The sequence below is a fragment of the Lissotriton helveticus genome, chromosome 2_1, assembly GCF_964261635.1.
Source record: "Lissotriton helveticus chromosome 2_1, aLisHel1.1, whole genome shotgun sequence".
Classification (NCBI taxonomy): domain Eukaryota; kingdom Metazoa; phylum Chordata; class Amphibia; order Caudata; family Salamandridae; genus Lissotriton; species Lissotriton helveticus.
The window spans coordinates 162,336,980-162,358,178 of record NC_136059.1 but is presented as its reverse complement, the minus strand read 5'-3'; the positions used below and the strand labels follow the sequence as shown (position 1 = coordinate 162,358,178).

Genomic DNA, 21,199 nt, shown 5'->3' with positions numbered 1-21,199 from the left:
CGAAATAGCAGAGAATGGCTCTGTAAGGAGTTTAAAAGCACCAGGCCCTCGGAGAGCAAAAAGATAGAGATCTAATCTCACAAAAACACAGTGCATAGAAAGAACAAAACAATGGTGAAAAGCACTATTAAAACACATTGAGGACCCCGAGGATTCTCAGACAATGGTATACAGAATTAACCTTGCTCTAAAGTAATCACTATGTGGGAAACAGCATGGGGCTCTAACTTGAGGTGTAAGGGAGATTTTGAGTTGATTTACTTTTTGGATAATGGAAAATGTCAGAAAATTGCAATAAAAAATTATCTGAATCACAAAAATAGATTATTCTAAATTAAATCTCCTGAGAATGGAGTTATGACAGTATACTTTGCTGATCCACCTGGTTTCACCCAAAATGCTGCAACACCTCTTCACCACAGTGCTGCTAACATCATTACAGAAATAAATTACAAACTCAGATGGGGAAAAAACGAGATGGCACAGTGGTGTGGCAAAGATAACTAGTGTTGGGGACCAGTAAAATGTTCTTACCTTTGCTGTTAGATGCATGTGGGCTGTCACTCTTTACATGTGCTGCAGTAGCTGGAAACCCAGCAAAGTGGAATTGAGTTGAATTTTACCTAAGTGGTGATTTCCAACATCGGAATATGGAGTCCGGGAAATGAAGGAATTGGTGCCAGCCTTTTGCAGCAGAACTGCATTCACTCTGGCACCCATCTGAGTCCGCTACAATGATTACTATTTACTCAAACTATACTACTGTAAGAAGTTCCTATCTGCGTTTTTTTGTTATAAAAAATAATAATCTAAAAAGCGACTTTGCTATCATAAGTACATGTGCTGCCCACTCCTGAAGATTCCAGTGCTTGGTGAACGTCTGAAGGGATGACAAAGTGGTTGCTCTACAGAGGTCACCTACAGGAACTTCCGTGGTCAGGTGTTGAAGACTTGAAGACTTTGCCTTCGTGGAGTGTGCTGTAATATCCCCCAAGCCCCCGTGGTTCTTTGTAGGCCATGGCATAGTAGATTTCAATGCACCAAATAATCCACCTAGACATAAGCTCCTTTTCTGCACTGGTTTTCCTTTTCTGTTGAGTACATAGCAACTGAAGAGCTGATCATCTTTACAGAAGTCCTTCATGTGGTCGATATAAAAGTTCACCACTCTTTTCAGATCCAGCCTGTGAAGAGGCTGCACAGGCTGGATCTGAAAAGAGTGGTGAACTTTTAGGGTGAGATGGGAGAAATAAGGAAGAGTGATCCATTGACACAGAGGGAAAGGGGTCACCACTTTAGGAAGGAAAGCAGCTCTAGTCTAGAGGACCAACTAGTTGGGATAAAAAGTGGCAAAAAGGAAGCCATACGCTCGGCTCTTGCAACTCCCTGACATGCCTGTCGGAAGTAATGGCAACAAGAAAGACCCATTTAAATGGTTAAAAGCCTTAATGGACACCTATGAAGGGGCTCGAGAGGCGCTCTGATCAAAATAGTATGAGCCAGGTTCAAATCTCACTGCAGCAGAATGAAAGACGAGGGAGAAAGTACGTTGGTCAGATTTTTCAAAAATCGCCAAACAGTGGGGGATTTGAAAAGAGACTGTAGACCCAGGAGGAAAAGGAAAGCAGACAATGCCCCTTCACAGTACCCAGGTTACAACCTTCTTTGGCTAAAGCTAGGGTGATGGCAGCTGCGATCTGTGCACCAAATGACAAACCTGTGCCACCTCCCAGAGTAAATCAATTCGGTGAAGAAACAGGCATATATTTTCACATCCACCAAGTCATCAGGCAGGTGGCTGCAGTAGCTCTCCCATTCAATCTCCATGCATGAAGGTGTAGGCTCTGGAGATTGGGGTGGATGACCTGTCCCTCCGACTGGGAGAGAAGATCCACCATGAAAGATAGATGAAGCGGGAACAATGGGAGGGGTGCAAAAGGTATGCGAACCAACCTATCTCGGCCAATGTGGAGCCACTAAGAATACTTGAGCCAGGTCTTGGAAGATCTTCCTCAGAACCCAAGGAATCAAGGATATCTGTGAAAGGGGTGGCACGTAGTGAAGAGGAAAGTTCCACTTCCACCAAAACACGTCCCCCAAGACTCCTTGCACCAGATATTGGAGGGCACAGAATGCCACGCAATGTGAAATGAAACAAGTGGCAAAGAGATTATGTGGGGCATGCCCCATTGATGGAAGGTGTGCTTCAAAGCCTACGGATAAGGATGCCACTCATGGTCGGAAAGATGATGCAAACTCAGGTCATCAGCTCTGGTGTTCAGCAAACCTGCCCGATGATTCACAAACAACCACATTCCATGCTTGTATGCCCAGAACCAAACCTGAAATTCTTTACAAGAAATGCAGGGAACTTACTCACCCCTGTTTGATGAACGTGCACATCACTGTCTTATTGCGCCTGTCCAGATCTAGAGTGACTGATCGCAAAGGGAAGGAAGCCATGCCTTGAGGTCAAGGCAAACAACCTTCCGTTGAAGCAGATTGATATGGAAACACTGCTCTTTCAGAGACCAGAGGCCTCTTATATGCAGTTGCTCCAGATGTGCCCCTCAAGACCTTGGAGTGGAGGCATATGCCACTATAATGGCCACGGCTGTTGGAACGACAACCATCTGAAAAGGTTCTCTTCTACCCTAATTAGGCATCCTCCACTGCAGTGTCCCTGGAAACTCCACAAAGTCCACAGGGTCACCCCTGTGCTGAAACCACTGCTTGCAAAGACACTACTGGAAAACCCTCATATGCTAGAGGGCTTCGTTTTATCAGGAGGATGCAAGAAGCTAGCAGACCGAGCAGGTGAAGAACACACAAAACTGTAATCTGGGAACCCTACTGGAAGCGCTTGAATGTTCCGTATTCTCTGAACATATGGAAGGGCTCAGCCCAAGGTGGAATCCAGTATTGCCCCTATTAACAGGAGGTGCTGAGATGGCTCCAGGTGAGATTTGGGCACATTGACAACGAAATCCACGTTGTCCAGCAAGGAAGCCATTGACTGCGGGTGTGACCGCACCATCTTCAGAGTCCTGGCCTTCAGAAGCCAGTCATCCAGGTAGGGGAAAACTGGAATCTCCGACCTCCTGAGATGGGCTGACACCTTTGTTTGACTTGTAGTTCCGATGTCAGCCCAAAAGGAAGAACTCCAAATTCACTGCGAGTCATGCCCACCACAAAGCGCAGGTACTTTATGTGGACTTCGGTGTCAGAATATAGAAGCACATGTCCTGCAAGTCGCGTGACACCAGTCAGTGTCCAATTTGCAGCGCCATACAAAACGTAGCAGGGGTCAGAATCTTGAATTTCTCCTTGTGCAGGAAGAGGTTCAAGACCCTAAGGTTCAGATCTGATGCAGCCCGCTGTCTTTTGGTAAAAGTAAGTACAGTGAGTAGTATCTTTGAACAAATATCTGCTCTGGCACCGACTTCACGGCTGCCACCTCATGCTGGAGTAGAGGGTGTTCCTGTGAAAGTTCTAAACAGGGAGGGGGATTCAGAGGAGAGGACTACTGGAAGGGTAGTGTATGCCCCTTTTCCATAATCTGTATGACTCAGTGGTCCAATGCTATGAACCTCTAGGCCTGTAGAAAAAGAGAAGCCCAGTCTCCCACCAATTTCAAATGGCCCAATAAGGGAGAACTACAGCTGCTTTCCTGTGGTGGCTGAGAAGGAGTGACTGATTGATGAGGTGCACAGCCTCTATCCTTTCCATGTGCCCTGTTTGCGGAGTTTTTTATATAGCGCGAACTAGACCCGAACCGAATCAGGTATCAGAGCGCTTTACATATTTTTCCAGTTATGTTACATTTTTACGTTTTCCAGTTACTTTCATTTTAGGCACGGGGAGATTAAGTGATTTGCCCAGAATTACAGGAGGTTTTGGCGTCATTACCGAGACTCTAACCCAGATCCCCAGGTCCGAGGTCGAGCGCCCTAGCCGTTAGGCCAACTCCTCTCCCCTGTACTTTTGCAGAATGAGGTTCTAAGTTTGTTGCTGAACAGGGGCTGCCTAGAATTGATGGTAGTTGAGACCCCCTTCAGAATTCACAAAACGTCTGAAACACCTGGAATTCCTTCATTTGGGGCCGGCCGACCAAGTGGACCGAAGCAGTACTGTTGAGAACCCACAAGATACCCTATGGGGCGGTAAGGTGGCCCAAATGGGACCAACGCATATCTCACATCTCTCAAGCAAGGCATTGAGATAAGCAGCTGGATCCGGTCTGGGCACAGTCCAGTGAAGGTTGTGGTGAAATGGGGGTCAGGTGTGTTGGGACTGATGTTGGAACTTCCCTTGGCTGGGGAGCCTAACCCAATTCTGGCTGCATAGAGGAGTCTGAGAGAAGCCTGGCTGACTTACCTTGGCTCAATCATACAAAGCTTAGTATCCTTTCTCTAATGGCCTTTGGGTGCATGCTCTGGCACGACTCGCAAGATTTGGAGCTATGGTCAGAGCCAAAGCACCACAGGCGGATGTTGTGGGGGTCATTAACATTTGCCCCTGACATTCACCACAAGGCTTAAACCTGTGACCTGTTGGGAGGGCACATGTTGTTATACTTTCAAGAGATTTTCCTGAGGAGAAACAAGCTCCAGGAACTGTGTCGAAGGCACAGAAAAAAGAGAACAGACGTGGGGACACTAGTGGGGGTGGTTTTTGGGGTCAGCGACATCACAGGAATACTACTTCCGGCATTAAACAGACCCACCACCCCCTATCAGGGTAGGGCTGTGAAGAAAGTTTCCAGACAAGTCAATAGTATTCAGGTAGAAGTTCCTATCCACAGGAGAAATATCCATCAGAATTCAATCGCTCTGGATCGCTATCACCAAGAGAACAACGTTTTGGAAACAGCTAATGCCTTCAGTTGAATATATTACATTATAAAATTAAAAAAATATATCTTTTCACCTTTTGGAGAGGAGTGTGATTCGGGGCAAAGTGCTTAGTTGGGAAAGTGCAAAGTCTTTAGTGCGCTGTAGAAATGTATTCAGGTTTACAACAGAACTGCTTAACCTTAGGCTGGAAGGAGTTTTAGACTGAGTAAGATCCAGTTTCTGGCGAGCAAGGGGTGGTAAGCTCCAATTATTGTCATTGCATACTGTATATTAATAATAAAAGAACTGCAGCCTCAGGGAACCATAACGGAACCAAAAAACGTACATACAGACTGACAGTAGGTTTTCCATATGTGACTGAGATGGGTTATTTGTTTGATCGTAAGTGAACAGCTGAGCTCGCAAAGCCCCCCTTGCACTTTATGTTGAAGGAGAAAGGTACACTTGACATGTAGCAGTGATATCAAGTTGTTGGAGTTTATTCCAGTCTGATGTTAAAGCAGAAGGAAGTTCTATTTAGTGAAGATCTGAATCTGGAAATGTGCTGCCCTCTTCTCAATTTAGAATTGAACACGCAATTGGAAAGATGCAAATTAATATTTAATCAGATATTTTGTTTGAATTCTTGAAGATATATCAACCTTTCTACATAGTTCCGGACACCCTTATGCTTCAGTTCCCTTGCCATCCCCTCCCTGTCCAATTATGTGGAGATAGAGCGCATGGTAACACTGTGTGAACAGCAACGCTTAGCCTATTGTGCCTCAGCGATTTAAATTTCTGCTCTTGTATATTCTAGAATATCATTGGTACAAATATATTGTCAATTTCTTAGTGTTATACATAATTATCAAATACTTATCTTTGAGAAGACTTGGATTGTTAATCAATTTGATGTTCCTAGTTTCCAAGGTTATTTAGTCCAGCATCCCAGGGTAAATTAACACCTTTGGCAAATGCCATACATAAGGCTGGAACTCTACACTCTGGTGCAGATATGTTAGTGGTAAGAACAAACCAGAGCTCTATTGCCCTAAAAAACAATATATCTGTAAGAGACATGTATTCGTTATAGATTCCTTACCTTAGAATTACCCCCAGGCGTAAGACTGGATCCGGAGAATTTTTTCTCAGCTGTACCCTGCACGTAGGTGATGTTGGTTGCCTCCGCGTTCATCATCGGCGTTGTGATCGCCAGGATGATGTCGCCGTATCTACTTAGACGTCGCCCCTGTGCGCTGACATCAGTTCTTTTACAAGACATTCCACGCCAGAAGCGCAGAGCCATGCAAGACACTGACCACTGGCGCACCAAAATAAGCACCGGAAAGGGAGGCCCTTACTCTAGAAGTCCGATTGCAAAACGAGGAGGATGAGTGGGGCAGTAAGGAATCTATAACTAATATATGTTTTTACAGATATATCGTTCCCAGAGGTAACTAACTTGTTCATCTGAAAGAGACTATTGGTTATAGTTCCTTACCTTAGAATAGATACTCCAGCAATACCAACCCTGGAGGTAGGTCTGCGTACTAAGTTTACAAAGTCCTGGAGAACTGACCGGCCAAAGAAGCAATCTCTCCATACTTGACTAGCCAGGCAGTAATGTTTAGTGTTGCCCACGTGGCTGCCTGGCAGATGCCTGGCAGATGTCACGGAGTGGAACTCCGTGTCCCAAAGCAGTAGTGGCTCCCGTCGCCCTGGAAGAATGTTATGTTATGTTATTTAAATTTCTATAGCGCACAGCTGCCCCAGCAAAGGGGCGTCCCGGCGCTTTGACCAACAGAAAAAAAAAAACGGACTGTCATGAAAAGTGAAAGGAAGCAGAAACAGTGGCAGGAGCATACAGCGAATTAGAGCCTAGGCTGGAACAGGTGCGTTTTGATTGCCTTCCTAAAAGAAAGGAGATGATCGAGAGCACGGCTGTGAGCTGGTAAAGAGTTCCAAAGCTTTGCCGCCAGATAGCGGAAGGATCGCCCACCAGTTCTACAACGTTTAAAACGTGGTACTATTACCAGGTTTTGGCCCATAGACCTCAAAGAGCGGGAGGGAACATAAGGTGTTAACAGGTTCTCAAGGATTTGAGGGGAGGACTGTTTGATAATCTTAAAGGATAGGCAAAGAGTCTTAAATTCTATCCTTTGAGCCATTGGGAGCCAGTGGAGCTTCCGGATGGTTTCCATTGCCGAGCAGAACCTAAGTAGGCCCACCAGGGCTCTAACCGCAGCGTTCTGAACGCGCTGCATTCTTGTAACTTCAGCTTGATTTGCCCCACACAGAAGCGAACTGGCATAGTCCAGCCGGGATAATATGCTGGCCTGAATTATGAGCTGTCTAGTGGGAGCATCGAAAAATTTCAGGATTGGCCTGATCCCACGTAGAATGCCAAAACATGTGACTGCAACTTTTTTGGTGTGTCCAGAGAAACTGAGGGAGGGGTCTAACCATACACCCAGATTTTTTACCTCAGTAACTGGTACAGGTGTCTTGCCCAAGACTGAAGGCCACCAGTGATCACCCCATAAATTGCTGTTTTTGCCAACAATTAAAACCTCAGTTTTATTGGCATTTAGCTGGAGACAGTTAGCTGTCATCCACCCCGCCACTGCTGCCAGACCGTCCCTGAACCTAGAGGCCTTGAGGTCAGATTCCCCAGAAAGCGCAACCGCCAGCTGCGTGTCGTCGGCATAAGAGACCATAGTCATGCCCCAGTGCTTGGCGACCGCAGCCAGCGGCTGCACATACAGATTGAACAGCGTGGGGCTGAGAGCCGACCCCTGAGGCACTCCCTGCTCAGTAGGATAAGCTTGGGATTTGAATGGAGGTGTAGCGACCCTAAATGATCTACTTGAAAGGAATGATCTGAACCATACAAGGGCCATGACAGAGATCCCAGCCTCTTCCAGGCGGTGTAGCAGTACTCCGTGCGAGATCGTGTCAAATGCGGCACTGAGATCAAGTGGAACCAGTGCCGCCGTCTGACCAGAATCGAGCATGGAGCGGAGGTGTTCAGTCATAGCAAGGAGAGCAGTCTCGGTGCTATGACCTGCCCGAAACCCGTTCTGGGAGATATCAAGGATGTTGGCCAACTGGAGATGTTTGCTCAATACGCTATTAGCGTATGCTTCGGCCACCTTGGCTGCCCAAGGGAGATCGGCCGGTAATTCTCCAGTTTATTAGGGTCCAAGGTGGGTTTCTTCAAAATCGGGTGACATAGGCCTGTTTCCACTTGGTCGGTACTGTCCCAGTGGCGAACGACATACTGATGAGTTGGCGCAGGGGGGGGTAGACACATCACAGCCGAGTCTTTAAACAGTGCGGGCCTAAGTAGGTCGGCGGGAGACCCTGATATTACTTTAGCCGCCATCCTGTCAAATTCCACCTCCGTCAATTCAGGGAAGATGGTGGGGCACGCGTTGGTACAGGAATTAGGCCTCTGCCCCTCAGTCAAAGAATCGGTACTAGGAAATGAGCTGTAGATGGTATGTACTTTTTCCAGAAAGAAAACGGCAAGATCTTCACAGTGTGAGACTGAGCAGATCTCTGCCACCGGAGCTCTCTTAGCTGTAAGGTCTTTAAGGACTTTAAAGATCAGTTTAGTCGGCTTGGGACTGCATTGGGTGCACAGTCCTACTGGCGGCTCCTTTTTCACCAAGTACTAACAGATCCTAATGCAAAGGACGACCCATCGAGAAATGGTCCGTTTTTGCAAGGCCAGACCTTTCTTGGCGCCAACATAGCCAACAAAGAGTTGATTGTCCACCCGGAATTGTTTTGTGCGATCCAGATAAAATGCTGAATCAAGTTTTGGATCCAGACAGTGGAGTTTCTCCTCCTTGGAAGGAGGCGGGGGCGGGAATAAGGTGGGCAAAGTGATGGTCTGTCCTATGTGGAAAGAGGTAACCACTTTGGGTAGGAAAGAAGGTCTAGTGCGAAGGACAACCTTGTCCGGATGGACAGCAAGAAAAGGAGGTTAAGAAGATAGAGCCTGAAGCTCACTCACCCTGCGAGTAGAGGTGGTGGCAGCCAGAAAAGCAGTCTTTAACGTCAAGAATCTGAGAGGACAATTATGTAGTGGTTCGAAAGGAGCGCACATAAGGTAAGTCAAGACGAGATCCAAGTCCTACTGAGGGATTACAAAAGGAATAGGAGGAAAGAGGTGAGTAATGCCCTTAAGAAACCTATTTACAATAGGGGACTTGAAAAGAGAAGGCTGATTCAGGAATGCAAAGGAAGGCCGAAATGGCCGAAAGATAGCCTTTAAGGGTGCTCAGAGCAGAGCCCTGCTGGGCCAAATAAAGTATGAAGAGGAGAACCTCAGAAAGAGGGGCAGAAAGGGGATCCACAACCTCTGCTGCGCACTATGCCACAAATTTGGTCCATCTACAAGCGTGTAAAGTTTTAGTAGAGGGATGCCTGGCTGCCATGATAACATTACAGACTTCAGGAGGAAAGTCGAAGGCTGTCAAGTGTCGAAGGGCAATCTCCACGCAAGGAGGTGGAGGCTGGACAGGTTCGGGTGGAGGACAGTCCCATGCTGCTGCGACAGAAGATCCTCCTGAAGAGGCAGTCTGATCGGAGGATCGATGGCCATGTTCAAGAGCTCAGGATACCAGACTCTTCGCACCCTGTCCGGAGCCACAAGAATAACTTGGGCCCGGTCGGGCTTGATCTTCTTCAGCACTCTGATCAGAAGTGGTATAGGCAGAAAGGCGTATAGAAGACCACAACTCCACTCACGATGAAAAGCGCAGCAGAGCCAGTGCCACCTTAGAAATGACAACACTCAGAACTGCGAACATTGCACGTTCTCTTCGGTGGCAAACTGATCTAACCAAGGCTCTCCCCACTGCTGAAAGAGACCTTGCACCACCTCAGAAGGAAGACGCCATTCGTGATCCATCGTGGACTGGCGGCTGAGTTTGTCCGCCATGGCGTTCAGAGAACATGCCAGGTGTTGAACCACCAGGGACATGCCCCAATGTTCCAGCCATGTCCAAAGGCGAAGAGCCTCCTGACATAGGGTCCATGACCTGACCCCGCCCTGTTTTGCGCAGTACCACATGGCGGTGGTGTTGTCCGTGAACACCTGCACTACTCTTCTTCTGACAGAAGGAAGAAATGCCTTCAGTGCAAGGACTAATCGCCCAGAGCTCCAGAAGATTTATGTGGAGCCTGGACTCCGCCGGAGACCTGAGGCCTCTGATCTTCGCCTCTCCCATGTGGCCGCCTAGCAGGATGCAAGAGGCCATGAGACGAAGCAGCCTCGGGGTCATTCTCACCGAAATCCGGGATAGAGGCTGAAACACCGGTATTATGTTATGTTAAAATGTTTCTAAAGCACGTGTATAGCCATGGGCGTCTTGGCGCTGGTTGTAACAACCAGCCATTGAGATAGGAGAAGACTGGAACCCCTGATCCGCGCGGATGAACTGCGACCAACGCCATCACTTTTGTGAACACCCGAGGGGCGCTGGTAAGGCCGAAGGGGAGCACGATAAACTGAAAATGCTCATGGCCTACTGGGAACCACTGGTAGAGCCGGTGGGCAGGCAAGACGGGGATGTGTAAATAAGTGTCCTGCAAGTCCTACGCTACCATCCAGTCGCCAGGGACAAGGGCAAACAGGACCAAAGCCAATGTCAACATTTTGAACTTCTCTTTTCGGAGGAAGCGGTTGACGTCCCAGAGATCTAGGATAGGACGCAGGCCTTTTGTTCTTCTTGGGTACCAGAAAGTAGTGGGAGTAACAACCATGACCTACTCCAGGCACAGGGACTCGCTCAATAGATCCCTGGGCCAAGAGAGCCATAACTTCCTTATGGTGAAGGGCCAAGTGATCCTCCGATATGCAATAGAGTGTTGGTGGCATGGAGGGAAGGGTAGCCTCAAAGGGGAGGTAGTAGCCCCTTTGGACTATCTGTAAAACCCACCTGTCCAACGTGATTTTATGATAGTGGGGGAGGTGATGGCGGATCCTGTAGCCCACTGGCAAATGGTGGTCCTGAAAAGTGGGACTCTGAAGGTTTGGAGGCAGCTGCAGGGGGGGAGGGCACTGGTGGACGTGCGTCCCATCTGGCCCCAGGGACCACGACGCTGGGTCCCACATCCCTGGCCGTGCAGAGGCGGAGTGGCTTGTGCAGGGCTGTGTCTCTGGTTGGAACGTGGAAGAGCACCCCTTTCGTGGCCAAGAAAGGGGCGAAAGGCAACTGCATGGGGCCAGAGGTTGCTGCAAGGCCCAAGGACCTGGCCGTAGTCCTAGAGTCCTTGAAGCACTCGAGCGCATTGTCCGCCTTGTCTCCAAACAGTCAACGGCCATCAAAGGGCATGTCCGAAAGGGTAGAAAGGACATCCCCAGAGAAGCCAGAGGTTCTCAGCCAGGCGTAGAGCCTCGGGGCTACTGGCGTGGTAATTGTCCTACCCAGCGAGTCGGCGGTATCCAGCCCACACTTGATGGTGAACTTTGCTGCATCTCGACCCTCAGCAACAGTGTGGGCGAGCACGTCCCGGGTCTCCACTGGGCACTGTGGCAGCACTTACGTAACCGTGTCCCACAATAAATGGGAGTAACGGCCCAAGAAACATGCGATGTTCCCCGACCGCAGTCCTAAGCTGGAAGAAGAAAGCATCTTCTTCCCAAGATGGTCCAGCTTCTTGGATTCCCTATCTTGAGGAGCTGTAGAGAACGCGCTTACTTTTGAGGATGAGGCTTGGACCACCAAGCTCTCTGGGGTAGGGTGTTGTGAGAGGAAAAGTGGGTCGCCCGGAGCCGGGCCGTGGCGTCAGGCAATCATCCTGTCCACAGGAGCCCCTGTGCTGGGCTTGGACCAGGTGTACAGTAGGACGTCAGAGAAGGCCTCATTGAAAGGGAGCAGGGGCTCCAAAGAGGCTGCTGCCGGCTGAAGCACTTCAGTCACAGGGTTAGACCTGACTGCCACCGTAGGAAGCTCAAGGCCCAATGCCACAGCTGCCCTACGCAAAACCACAGCGTAGGAGGCTCCCTCCGCCGTAGCCATGTTTGGGGGAGAAAGCATACCAAGTCTGGGGATGTATCCAGACCACTGACTTCACCCAACTCCTCTCTCCAGTCGGGCTCTTCCAGCCGGTCAACTGACCCCTTTCAGTCCCCCTCACTTTCCTCTGGCTGCCAGTCAGGGCAGAAAGGAACGCCAGGAAAGAACAGTGGTACTAAAGTACCAGTTGGTGCCAGTACTGGTGTCGGTTGACGCCGCTCCGGATTCCTATCCAAATTGGGGGTGAGGCTGGGGTCGATGCCGGCTGGGGTCACAGCCGGCATCGGGGCATTGTCACTGGAATTGGTGCCAGGGAAGGTGCAGTGAGGTCAACCGGCATCGATGCGGATCCAGGCCTGGATCCACGGGCCCCTCCGAAGCCGCCGGTCTCGAAGGCCCAGGCTCCCAACTGAGTCCGTGGGACCTGAAGGCACACCGGTGGAGTCAGGATGCTCAAAGATGGTGTTAAGCACTTCGTAGAAAGCTCGAAGCTGGGCTGTGGACGCTCCGGCTCCAAGAAAGGAAGGGAAGCGTGGAGCCATCACAGAAGCAGTCTCTGAAAGCAGAGACGGAGAGCAACGACGATCTGGCTCCCACGTCGGTCAAAAGACGGGGCGAAGGCGAAGAGTGACAATGCTTCTTCGCCTTCTTTTTGTGCTTTGACTTACCTGGGGACTAAAGACTTGGAAGAAGAGTGGTGATGGCTCCGCGGCCGGTCCCACGACCTTCCTCTTGAGCGGGCTTGAAGCCAACTGCTGAACTTCCAGAAGCTTTTGGCTCCGCGGCCGGTCCCACGACCTTCCTCTTGAGCGGGCTTGAAGCCAACTGCTGAACTTCCAGAAGCTTTTGGGACTGCTCATGACTTTGGGTTCATGGCCCGACAGTCAAAGCACGACTTCGGGTTGTGGTTGCGCTCCAGGCACCAGATGCACACGTGGTGCGGATCCGTAACAGACATCAACTTGTGACAGGAGTCACAAGGCTTGAAGCCAGTCCGAGGACGGGACATCACTCGTGCACCAGGAGTCAAAAGACTCAAAAAGATGTCAACAAAAAGTTGAAAAAGAGTCAGCCAAAAAGACTAAAGTGCACGCTCTCTCCGGATCTGCGCTGGCTGGTGCGGAAAAAGAAAGAACTGAAGTCAGCACACAGGGGCGGCGTCTAAGTAGATACCGTGATTTCACCCCGGCGATCACTACGCCAACGAAGAACGTGGAGTCGACCGATGCCACCTACTGACGCACAGGGATACTACTGAGAAAAAATTCTCCGGATCCAGTCCAACACCTGGGGGTAATTCTAAGGTAAGGAATCAATAACTAATAGTCTCTTTCAGATAGCTTAGAGAGCTATATTAATATTATAAACAAAAATTTTCCTCTTTGTACAAAACGATTTGATTAACAAAACAATATAGCTGTTGTTGCAGTTTAGGGTAATGAACAACCATTGACAAAAATTAACTACCTGGTTGGGTCACTTTGATGTCACCCTTCCACGACCAGATAATTTTCCATGGACAAGACAATGCTGGTAGATACTGAATTGACCTTTGCCAACATTTGAAAAGGGGATGCCCAATGTAAGGGGCTAACACACTATTAAAATGTACACATGCTTATTGTCTTAGGCAACTGGATGGACTTATTACAGTGACAGCCTTGCAACTCAAGTATGTTCTTGCCAGCATTGTTACACAATTATACATTAATTAAAATGGAATTCTTGTGTGTTATGTTTTAAATCATGTTGCAAGATGAAAGTGCTCACTTTCATCCAGCCTTTTATTTAGAAATATACATAGATTGTGTGATTTGCCCAGACCCCAAAAATATTTCAGCAGAAGATAAAGCTGCTACTCATGGCATCCCTGACCACAAAGAACCTTACCAGGGTGATGGATATGCTTTTAGATAGGTTGTTCGGTAGCTTCGAGGTAAAAAACAAACATTTGTAATATTTTTCTACAGAAATGTAATTTATATGGAATACAGTAGCCACTGCTGCATATTATAAGGATACTGCAAGTCACAGAGGTGTTCAGTGACCTTCTAGATGAACCACTTGATCATGGAATTCTGAGGAGCGTTGCATTATCCTTATAAGGTGCAGCAGTGGGTACTTTGGCCCACATGCACCAACAATGCCATTTGCGATTCCTTATTAGCGAAAAATAAGGATTCGCTAATAAGGAATAGCAAAAGGCTATGCATGTAGAAATCGCTAAAAAATAGCGATTTCTAAACATTCCTTAACTGCGACTCGCAAATTGCGAGTCGCAATTAAAGAATACCACCCCATTAATTCCTATGGACCTAGAGGCCCATAGGAATGAATGGGAAGACATTCTCAATTTGCGATTCTCAATTAGAGAATCGCAAATTGAGAATGCAATTTCAAGGGTGCCAGGGTGTCAAAAGGACACCCTGTTGCACCCCTGAAATCTGCATATGAGTACATCTTGCACACACACATGCCCCAAGGGCATGTATGTGTGTAAAATGGAACTTCGAAAAGTGCACTTTTCAAAGTTTTTGCAAATTACCATGAAGTTCAACTTCATGGTAATTTGCTCCCCCTATTAGCGAAATCGCTAGTTTTTTTTACTTTAATGCATTGCATTTAAGGAATCTCAATTTGAGATTTCTTAAATGCAATCGCAATTTAAGTAATCGCAATGTTGCGATTTCTCAAATTGCGATTTTTGCATTTGTGATGATCCATCCCAAATGCAAAAATACCGGTTGCAAAGGGGCAGATTCTGTGAATCTGCCTGTTTGCGACCTTTTTTTCCTTTGATGCATGTGGGCCACTATTCCTTATAATAGATGTCACCTTTCCACCAAACTGCTTAAATCCTGGGTGCCTTGATCTTTCATATTCATTGCAGATCAGAATAAAAACAGAACCTGTACTGTGAAATTAAACACAATAAAAGAGTTTTAAATAAAAAAATAAAGATACTGGAACCAATCGAATGCAAGTCTGGTTAAAAATGTGTGATTTAGATTGTGTTGAAACATGCGGATATTCTACCTTTACTGCAATGACCTCGAGTGGAAATATATAAATATGTTAACATAAATATCTAATTTCTACTGATCAGTTTTTCTTTTTAGAACAAGAGATCAGAAAAAAGGAAAAGCCCATTTCCGTTTTCCTGGTTTAAACTGCAGCTGTAATTATGCTCAATGTCCTGTATTTCACCAGTGTGGCTGGCTCTACTGTGACGTCAAAGGTTAACTGTAATAAGTAATTATAGTTAAGTGGATACATCACAGGCGAGTATAGACATGACAAGTCATATGTAATTAGAAAACTAGAGACTGGCATTTATGAAGGGATTGTAGGCTGCCAAATATTATACATTTACAAATGGTGCATTTAACTATAACCTACCGCTTGAGGGGTTAAGGAAAGTGATCTCATTTTGGGCTCATTCACAAAAACAGGACAAGAATCACTATTGATTGGTGGGGAAAATTCAACTTTGAGTTTAAGCGCTTGAGGTAACTTCTAAGGACTATTAAAATGTGTCACTGCTCTGAATCGAAAGAGTGTTATAAGTGAATTAAAAATATAAAGAATTGAGAAAGACAATTAAATTAAAAGAAAAACCTAAATAAGGGAATTTTGGAGGTGGTGTCTAGTGCTTTAATGTCATTTAATACAAAACCTTTGTAGCCCGACATAGTCTGATCCAAGTTAAACCAAAACCCAACAGCCAGTACCAGCGATATTAGACGTTGTTTGGGCCAGCCATACAAGGAAACTGTATGGCGGTAGTCAGAATTGTGTGTCATAGATGGTCAGTCTATTTTACACAATTAGGGACCCATAGAGGCCCTAGAAGGGTAGAGAGGTCCTCAAAAAAGAGGTAGGAAGGGACACATCCTACATATTATATATATTCAAACATAATGGGTGTCCCTTCAGGAGAAGGCAGAGCGTTTCTTTAACAAAGGTCCTCTATTCAGTTAAACTCACACCGAGAGATCCTATATCCAATATATGACCGACCGGGAATTATGGATGGGAAAGGAAAAGCACCCTTTTCTACATATAGCCCCATTCACTCGAATAGTGACATGTTTCATCATTGGGCTCACCCCAACTCCTAAAGGTCAGGGTGGGCTCAACCGTGTTTCAGGGAGCACGTTAACAGGGCATCGGCTCCCAAGGGGGCACGAGGGGGACGCCTTGTAGTCACATATTTCTCAAAGATCCGTCCCAGCTGCAACTCTACTTGGTGCTCTGCTCACCTACTTATCCCAACATGTTAGTGTCTAGTTTAGGGTCATGGGACCAGCACATCCTAAATAATTACGGGTCGGTTATGGATTGTATATAGGAACTCTTGGTGTGAGTCTCACTGAAGAGAGGACCATCATACAAAAAAAACCTTAGTTCCCTCTTTTTCCCTTTGTTAAAGAAACGCTCTGCGTTCTTCTGAAGGGACACCCATTACGTTTGAATAGATGGGCAGAAACATGGGTGCATAATACAAAAATGTGCTTCAGCTACTGCTAGCCCTATTATTAGGACTGAAGACATACCTGTGCACGTGCCCCTGCCCATGACATTTATGAGTGATAGGAATATTATCATAATAGGTATCCACGCATGTCCTTTGGGTGGCATCAAGGTGGAAGCATTGATTCGCGTAGAGTCCAGACGGCTCATATACTGACTAATCACACATGAATATAGCGAATGAAGATTAATTTAACCACAAGCAAACTACAGTGTTTGTTAAGCCCATGAAATAGTGCGCTAACATCTATTTTACATTATGCACAATATGAACCCGGTTTTTATGATTGGTGGGTGACTTGCTGACCTTAAAAAGACTGCAAACTCTTTTAAAGCACCTGCTAAAATGTTTCTTACCATGAATAAAAAACACAGTAGATCGTGTAGCTTTAAACCAAAAGCATATTTTATAACAATTTCTACTTTTAAAATGCCTGATTAAGGAGAAATAAACATATGTGAAGCAAGATGCCTCATTCTCAGCTTCAAAGCTACTAGCAGGGGCTAGCTCTGCAACATATTTTTTTTGTTAAGTAAATCACTGAAGACCCAGGAGTCACTGCTAACTGTACCAATGATGATGAGATCAATGTATATAATGTCATTATTAATATTCCATAAATGTGCTGATAGTAGGGTACCGTCCTGTAGACACAGATCCATGTGCAAGTAAATCTTCTTTGATCCAAGCACTACACATACTACTCCAGTGTGTATTGAATCAAAAGTTGTATTTATTTATTAATCAAGAATACAGAATAGAAGTGTCAGTTTCTTTATCCACCAAACTAACGACAGCGACAATTCAACTCTAACAAATAGACACAATCTGTTTAGGGCAAATATGTCCATGATAAATAGAATGAAAAAGGTGTATCAATGTATGGAATACACATAACTGAACACAGTCATTCTAATACATTCATACTAGTTCATGGAGGTATGTGAAGACCTTAATAGTCTAATCATTCATTCAACCCATCTGGGGGTGAGATGAAGTCTTACCATATTTGATGATTTAATCTAAAAAGCCTCCTTTCTGAGAAGTTTGCTTGAATTGCATGGAGTCTATTTTAGATCTCGCCTAAGATAGCGCATGCAGTCTGTTGTGAGACATATTGTTAGCTAAAAGTGGGTTCAGAGCCCTCCCATTACATACCATTGGTTGGCTTCATTGACGCTTTAATTTGCTTGCTTCTAAGGCATTAGGGCGCGTGGGCTTCAGTTCCTTATCTTGTGTTTGTCCCACCCCTAGAAAATAGACTTATCACTTGGGACTTTCCACTGCTCAGTTTTCAGGCGCTATTTTTCTCTTTCAGCACTTTATGAGAGTGCATGTTTTCCAGATGCCTCCCATGCGCACATCACCCCTCTTGTTCTTCCCCATGCCCTTGTGTGTCTATCCCACCCGGCATTGCTTTTTCGCCATCTGTGTGCTTCTCTCCCACCCGCACATTCCCCCCACATTCCCATCTCTCGCTTTGCTCCAACCTAATGTGTTTCTTCCGCGTGCCCTCCTTAATGCTTCGTGCACCCTTTCCTGTTGCGATGCTCGTCAGTCAACCCGACCCATACCCTTCGGCCCCCCCAGTGTTACCCTCCCTCCTTGCTTCTCCACCCCGAAAAAATCCCTCAAGTTTTTTTGTAGAGACCTGCATGCTTAGTGGGCATGCCTACAAAATGGCACCACTGGCCGTGGATGGCTTGGCATGTGAGATGGAGAAGTAGGAGGAACTGGGTGCAGGGAACTGGTAGCCTTGTCCGTTTTCTTCTTCTTCAAGGGCCGTGGCGCTTGGCAAAAGGCACTGACGCAGTCTTTGTAATAATGCATCCAGTCTCTGGATGAATATGGATCTGTTTTTGTTTTGGATCAAGTCTCTCCTGCATGGTTTCCAAAATAGGCTTGGGGAGTGTTTTGGTTCTGGTGCCAAAGGTTTTGGAACTAAACCGGTTTTACTTTTCGGAGCCGGACAGGTGGGAGCCGAAGAGGTGGAATCTCGGCGTGGAACCGGAAGTCATTATTGGTGCTTTCGGTGCCAAGCCCAAGAGCAGGGCAGCTGAAGCTGAATCTCGGTGCCAACCATGGTCAGATGGCAGTGGCAGCCGGAAGCCTTTTGCTTTGTGGAAACCAAGAGTTTTAATGTGAGCAGGTGAGGGGTTTGATTACTCACAGCACCTTGACCCGGCGGCAGATTGTGTGACTCCAAATCGATCTCCAAGTCGGAGTCCGAATCTCCAACCAAAAAGGTTCCTTCTTCTTCAGCTGCAGAGGCCTCAAGATCATCTTCTTCTTGTTCGACATCTTCCTGCCCGAAGATATCGGGCGTGTGTTCAATTTCACATCTCTACATCTCTCCGAGCCATGCCCGAAGGGCCTGGACAGTCTTTTTTAATCGAAAGGATCGACAGGCCTCATAATCTTCTTCTCTGTGCTCGGGGATAAGCACAGATTGCAGACCTTGTGACTGTAGGTCAGCGGATCCTTGGAATGGCACTAGGGGCAGAATCAAAATGGTGTCCATTATATTAGCAGAGTATCATTGATGAACTCGAACTCGATTAAAGGGTAGCCAGAACGGGTGAAGGGCGTAAATGAAACTTGCTGACCAGAGGAAGGAAGGTCTTCCGAACTTCGACATGCGAGGAAGGAAAACACGTTCGAAACAACACCAATGAGGTTAGAGTGGATTATGCACCAAAAGGATCCCTAAACAGTCTCGAACCAGGGCCTCGTAATACACGTCCAAACCCGATGGCTGAAAAAAAACAATCTAAAAATAGAGTCAATGCCCATGTGCACTGTTACCAAGAAGAGGATGCACCATACCTTGTGACGCAAAATACCTTCTTCGAAGAAAAACAACTTGCAGAAATCCAGACCAAACACTAGATGGTAGGTATGCCAAGCATGGGTATCTAAAGGCACACATGCCTCAAACATAATTATACTAACTATGAGCTATCAGAGACCTGCAGGGGGGGGGTTAGTGTCAAAAGTGAAAGCTACACCCATGATTTTTATAGCAAACTTTTATATTCTGAAAGAAAAAATACAATCACAGCTTGGATTATAGGAGTGATGTATTTTTCAGTTTAATAAGAAAAATAATAACTAGGCATGTATGTGTGAGTCAAGGTACCAATTAACAAGAGAAGGGAGAGACAGAATTAACAAGTATATAGAGGGAAGAACCATTGACAAAGCCAATAGGTCTCAACCTTTTGCCTCTGATTTTTCCTAATGCACTGTAGCATTGGGGGAAAAAAAGAAAAAAAGATGAGATGATGTGGCTGCATCTGGTGGCTGCGTCATTACATAGTTGTGCCTGATGATGTATGTCTGTGCATTATTCACCATGCATACAGGAGCCATTTTTTATTTTAATTTACCAATTCAAAACGGAGTACGATTTTTGGGGCGGTAATTAAAAAAATAAAAAATAAAAACACAGATTTTGACACATGAAGCAACCAAGCAGCAAGTGACATTTGCCAGACACTCCAAAAAGCTAAAATTAAATTTATTTTCAAAGGTTAGCATGGGGTGGTGAAGCAACAGAGGAGCAGGTGGGGAAGTATATGGGAGAAAGTACCAGGGAGTGGGTGAGGGAGCAATGATGTCACTTTAAGCCAGGAATAGACAAGCTGGGGGAAGTGGAGGGTGTGGTGAAGGAGTAACATGGAGCGAGCAGGATAGGAGCGGGTTTTCGTAGTGGAAAGCTGCAAATGAGGGACAGAGCTTGAAATTATGTACACTCTTGTAATGCTAAAAGCAAAAGAAAGAAAAGTAGTTCCATAATTGTGAGGAATTTGTCAATCAGAAAGCTGGTAAATAGGATATGTTGTGGGTATTTGTAGAGTGCACAACTCACCGGGGATGGTATCCCGGTGCTGAAATGAACTTACGGTGTGGACCAAGGCTAAGGTTTCTTCAGTTTCTTACAGAATTCAAGAACTAAGTAGGCAGCTCTGAAGTGAAGAGGGTAGGTTGTTCCAGGCTTTGGGATATGCTTCAGGGGATGGATACGCATAAGAAGACGAAAGCAAGCCATCAAATAAGTAGTAAGCAAATTAGAGTAACAAAGCCAACCAATGGTAAGCAAGGGGCGGGATATAAGCCCACTGCCAGTGTATGCTATAGCCCACACAAGGCCTTTAGGAAGCAGACAGCTAGAAGCTGTCTAGTAGGCAAGACCTAAAAAACAGCACATCCGGGCCTCTTGGCCCCTTCAGGTCTTCTAGTGAAGCCTCTGTCTGCTATGCAACAGCAGGCTGGTCAACCAATGAAGAGCTATGTTGGAATAAACAAAACTTTAATAAAAAAGTAACTTTATGAAGAACCCACTAGGAAGACTCAAAAAAAATAAAAATTAAACTGAACATGAGATAACATACAGTAACGCAGCTTTATAGAAAATGTTAATAGGAATTACATTTAAATTCCCATACCAATACCAGCCCCATCTCGAATTCCTATTTACCTGAAACCTAATTTTAATCATTACCCTAATAATGCCCCAAGGCGTGATCATAATTCTCAGCCTTACAATAACACTTACCCAAAGCCCTACCCAAACCCTATTCCAATATCTTACAGAGATAGATACTCACGGCCTAACCCTTTACTTTGAAGTCACATTGAGTTTATTGTTAACTCAAAGAATACACCCCCCCCCCCCAATATTTGTTTTTATTATAGTGACCTAAAGGCTTTTGTTTGCAGAGGTATCTCCATAATGTAAAGCCTTCTCTGTAGTGGCCCATCTCAGACAAAAGGTGGATATTTCTTATGTTAAT

At 46.1% G+C, this 21,199-nt stretch overlaps 1 protein-coding gene across 2 annotated transcripts in view; it reads right to left on the bottom strand.

The window, feature by feature from the left end:
- ATOSB (atos homolog B) overlaps positions 1–21,199 on the bottom strand; it is a 436,391-nt gene that overhangs the window by 58,282 nt on the left and 356,910 nt on the right. The window lies entirely within an intron of this gene.